This window comes from Canis lupus, chromosome 22 (genome assembly GCF_003254725.2).
Source record: "Canis lupus dingo isolate Sandy chromosome 22, ASM325472v2, whole genome shotgun sequence".
In the NCBI taxonomy this organism is placed as follows: Eukaryota; Metazoa; Chordata; class Mammalia; order Carnivora; family Canidae; genus Canis; species Canis lupus.
In genome coordinates, this window is record NC_064264.1 from 52,169,148 (window position 1) to 52,174,743 (window position 5,596).

Genomic DNA, 5,596 nt, shown 5'->3' on the forward strand with positions numbered 1-5,596 from the left:
GACTTCAAACATCCCTCTGCCAGGTTCTAAGGTACACTTTGTTATAATTATCTGATTACCAGAGAGATTAATAAACCTTTTCAGCTTGGCTCATAAATCACAAAGTTCTACAAGTGGGAGATTTTCAGAAGCAAAAATCCCATTGCTTTAAAAAAAAAAAATCCCATTGCTTAGTCACTCTATTATCTGCTTGAATCAGTTTTAGAATCTACAGCACTTCATGTTCACAGGCATATAAAAGTATTGACTTTCTTTGAGATGAACATTATGTTCTAATGACCAAAAGTGATAAATATTGTATTGAGTGAAAGTAAGACAAGCCCAGTATTTCAAAAGACTATAAATCTTTATGTTTTCCCAAATGAAAATACATTCCTATTTTATTATTGGAGAATAATTTAAAAGATTTAAACTACTAAAGAGACCAAGTACTATTATGTCTGGTAAAAGAACTTGGATATTATTGTACCTGGCAGGGTTTATGGCTTGGAGAATTTGATATTAAAGAAATGCAGAGTGGGCATCAGATTCAGTAGAGAATTTCAAGGAGAGACTTCCAGGGGATGCCCAATGCAGCACCAGATTGGGAAATCCTAGGGAAGCTTCTAAGGACAGTAAGCAAGGATTGTTCACCTGAGAAAGTTGATATGTTTATTACACAGAAAGCAGTGGCTGGTATAATTCTACCGTTTGAATTCTTTTTCAACAATCCAGACTGAATGACATCTTACTGCCTACTATCTGAACCACTAAGAAAGTTAAATTTAGCTAGAAATCCTCATCCTAGCTCACCCTATGATTCCCTTTCCTACTCTTACATTTTTGGCATTACTAAAGAAAATTCTATAAGAATCTGCACTGAGGCCTTTTTGAACCAAGAATTTCTCATTTCAGTTGGTGGCACCACACAACCAATGGCATACTTAGTCAATTTGCTCTAGAATCGCCTTCAGATGCCTTTTTAAAATTCATAACTAATTTTGCAGAAAAATGGCCTATCACTATCTTAAACTTTTATGAAAAAGAGGGAAAACATAAAACATATCAGAAGGACACAAGAGAAGAGCAGGCTTACTTTCTTTGGTTCCAGTTTTTAAAAAAATCCCTGTGAAGAACTCTGACTTGGGTCATGCACTCATCTTTGAGGACAGGACTGAACATTATATGATTGGCAGCTCCCACTAGAACAAAAATTTTCAAGTCAGACAAGCAATAGGTTCTCCCCTCAAAAAAAAGCACTTTATTCCTAGAAAAGACCAAAAATGGATTTGTTCCATAAATGCATGTTGCAGAATTAGAAGGATATAATTAATATACCTCTTGAATTATCTCTGAGTTTGGAACTGATTGAGAAACAAATACAGTTATTCAATGAATAGAGGTTAAATTACCTGTATTTAGGCTAAATTAGAGAGAATCACTCAGATCTATAGCCAGTATCTAGCTAGCTTATACCTGACCCCAAGCCTAGATTTTGGGATTACAAACCCAATGGAGAGTCTGGATCTTCAAAGCAGATTTGCTTACCCAATATAGCTGCCTCCCACCAACAAACCTCACAGTGAAGACAGAAACAAAAGTCTTATGTAATGATGTTATCGTTGTATGAGCGGCATATAAATATAAAGATGGATATTCACAAAGAAATATCATTCATTCATTCAGTAAACATATAATGAATATTTCCTTTGCACCAGACACTGTTCTTGGTGCTTGGCAAACATAAATAAACCAGCCAAAGACCCCTACCCCTGTAGAACTTCATTCCTAGAAGTAAAACAGAAACTGATGGATATGAAATAGAGAAGGAACATACTAGAAACAACAATTGCTAGAAAGTAAAGAATAAAAAGCATAGTTGTAAAATTGACTTTGTTAAAAATCAAATCATGAGTTTAGGAGTTCACATTATAAAATAAATAAATCCTGGGAAAAGAAAAGTTGGAGAATTTGACATCTCTTACACCACTAGGAAAGAAATTTTCAGTAAAGGAAACCAAGGAGCGTAATTAGAAAAGGGAGTGTAAGAATCTTTGTGTTGGGCATCATATCAGTCAGAGTTCAACCAGTGAAGCAGAACCAGTAGGAGATAAATATTAAGAGATTTGTTGAAGTGAATTGGCTTCTGTGCCTATGGGAACTAGCTAAGGAAGTCTGAAATCCATGGCACTGGTTGTCAAGAAGGGCACTGGCTGAAGCTCCAGTCTGCAGGCAGGATTTCTTCTCTCTCAGAGAAGCCTCAGTTCTGATTTTAGGACATTCCAATGGATCGAATCAAGCCCACCCAGATTATCTAGGACAATCATTTTTACTTAAAACCAACTGCATTGTGGACTTTACATCTACAAAATACCTTCATAGCAACACCTTAGTTAATGTCTGATCAAGTAACTGAGAAGGTAGCCTAGCCAAGTTGACATGTAAAACTGATCATCACAGGGGTGAAGATAACAAAAAAAGGGGGGCCCTACTTCATCAATCACTGAGAGAGATTGAAATAGTTCATGAATGGAACACAGAGATCCCACTCCCCAACCAAGTGAAAGGGCTACCTTATGAGTACAGTATATGTCTACCTTGTCACACAGATACCTACCTGTCACCTGTAACAGATTTAAGGTTATTTTGGAACACGAACCATAAAGCCCACAAACCTATCATTATCATTCACTTTACATAAACCAAGGCGGTCAGAGGCCATAGCACTTCTTCTATGTAATCTGTTCCTCTACTCAATGTTCTCACGTCATATCTCGCTCTTCCTGCCTTTTTCATATTCTTCCCTCTCCTGAGAAGAACTTCACTCTCTTTCCCCACCACACTCATTATACTACCACCACATAATCTATCTTAACTCTTGCTGGACTTCTCACTGTCTAATGTATATAATAATTTCTCATATGCATCTTATCTCCTAACTGGACTGTACCCTCTCTGAAGACAAGCACCAATTCTTGTTTACCAAGGGATATATGGCACATAGCAGAAACCCAAAATGAGTTTGATAAATAATGAGTAATTGAAAGAATAACTAGGGATCCCTGGGTGGCGCAGCAGTTTGGTGCCTGCCTTTGGCCCAGGGCGCGATCCTGGAGACCCGGGATCGAATCCCATGTCGGGCTCCTGGTGCATGGAGCTTGCTTCTCCCTCTGCCTGTGTCTCTGCCTCTCTCTCTCACTGTGTGCCTATCATAAATAAATAAAAAATTTAAAAAAAGAAAGAATAACTATAAGTGATACATTTTAAACAATGACTAAGATTTCCATACAAAAACTCAAAAAGCCTCTAAATAATTAATAGTAAGTCTCCTGCCAACTCAAGAGTTACATTTAAACGATCTTTAGGTTTGCATAATGCTCTGCTGTCTCCTATAATATTAATGTTCCAATTCAATGACACAATTAATTTCTGACCAACTTTAAGAAAAGGAAGACTATGAAGTCAAAGTGTTGTAAAATTAGTTCAAAATAGCAATTCACTTAGAGACTTAGAAACAAACACAAGTATCTTTTAAAGAAAATTCAACAGCTTTTCACATTATTGATACACGACTAGTATGTGGAATAAATAACATAATTTCTCATTGAAGCTACCACTGCATCTATATTGAATTTATTTTTTCATTGTCCATCACACTCTCAAAATTGACATCAGTGGGCATTGTTAATACAAAGCGCAAGTTTGATTTTATTTTTCAAGAACAAAAAATGCTTGTATATCTAGTTCTTACATTTGAATTAGAAAAAGGAGAAAAGTAGCAGACACCCGTCCAAAATTGCTTCCTGGGCAGCCCCGGGAGCGCAGCGGTTTAGCGCCGCCTGCAGCCTGGGGTGTGATCCTGGGGACCTGGGATCGAGTCCCACATCGGGCTCCCTGTGTGGAGCCTGCTTCTCCCTCTGCCTGTGTCTCTGCCTCTCTCTCTCTCTATGTCTATGAATAAATAATTAAAATCTTAAAAAAAAACACAAAAAAACAAAATTGCTTCCCTATGGGATTCTCTATGACCTGAAATGCTCACCATGCAACTCACTATTGGTCCGTGGATCTATGCACTTCTCACATATTTATGTGACTATTTTCCTGACTGTAAAGGCACTGTATACCCATTGCAGAAAATTTAGAAAACATAACAAAGGTAAGAGTCAGCTTACTTCTCATGACCAATTTTCCCTAACTTTGCCCTCAGCCTTGGTTGAGGAGCTCTTCCTGCCCACTGTTCATTCCCTTAACTAATCAAAATCTAAGCCTTCACCATAGAGTGAAACCAATCTTTCCAGAAGGCTCAAGAGACAACAGAGGTAATTAATAGTCCTACGAGCAGTGGCTTTACCTTCAATAGCCAGGGCTCCGAACCCAACTCAATGTTTCTCTACCTCTCTCCTGGAGGCTCCCCCATCAGGGAGAAAGCCACTCCATCTCACATGAGACACATTTCTAGATTTAAATCCAGCTTATATTCATTCAGGATATACACTAAACTCAATTTATATTCAGAGGTAAATCTTGATTAAGAAAAAAAAAGCAGCCAGGGCCTCTCTCCCAGGAGACCATGAGGGGTCCCTTTTCTCCTCAACCAGAGCTGGTGGCCAAAATCAGCCCTTGAGGATCATTGTTGGGGCTGCCATGAGCTGGCATCCTTGTTTTCCTGCCTCAGACACCTGTAGTTGCTGGGAGCCCCTACGTGGTGTCTATACCAGGCTTGCCAACTCCACAGCCTACTCTGACTGATGTGGTACCACTGGCATGGGACCTCTAGCTCTCCTTGGATAGTGCCAGACTCTCATGAGCTAATCCTGGCTTGGCCTGAGTCACCTCAAAAGTAGCTTGGGCCCTGCTTGCCCACATCTAACAAGTCAACTCACTTAAACAGAGTCCCCCTACAGGATTTTGAGGCACGAGATGGTGAGGAAGAGCCAGGAGTGTGTGCTGGGGAAGAAGGAACACCACAAGCATCAGGGCAAGGAGGTCAGAGCTGACACTCGATAGTACACAGACGGCAATGCAAGCCCCCCTTCTAGGTTAGCTGTGTCTAATTGGGCACTCGGGCTCTGCACAGTTGCCAGTAGGAAGTATTCTCTGTTGAAGCTCCTGCTTCCATCAGCTGATAAAATATCATTTTAGAAAAGTTTTCAAGTTTTAAGTTTTTCTTCCCTAACAAAAGTTCTGAAAGCATCTTATTTTGTTCTAAAATCAATAACCACTTTTTGTGCAACCATGAAAAAAAAAAGAAAAGAAAAGAAACCCAAAAAGTTCCAAAAGGTAGACAATCAGTGGCAAGCATAAGACTCTGGCCACTCAGAAGGGCAGTCTGTCTGAGTTGGGCTCATGCAGAAAAGAAGGTGGCACAGACGGAGAAGTCTTCCTGGAGGGAGGTGTTGGGAAATTCTAAAACCACATTGCTGGGGGAGGGAGGGAAGGAAGGTGCATGATGGACAGGTAGACACTCTGTTATTTTGCCTGACTGGGAATGGCCCGAAATGCCCTCATGCCTATATCTGACATCCCTATATTTTAGAACACAAAAATGGAAACCTTAAAAAAAATGCACCTGGGCAGATGGCCATTTATAACTTCTCTCTTGGGGGAGTCTCTTACT

General features: G+C 39.6%; 1 non-coding gene across 1 annotated transcript; it reads left to right on the top strand.

Annotated features, from left to right (window-relative positions):
- Positions 1–4,529: 4,529 nt before the first annotated feature.
- LOC112656181 (small Cajal body-specific RNA 20) lies at positions 4,530–4,660 on the top strand. Its single transcript, XR_003134172.1, has one exon. It is a non-coding gene; the product is annotated as a small Cajal body-specific RNA 20 (non-coding RNA).
- Positions 4,661–5,596: the final 936 nt, after the last annotated feature.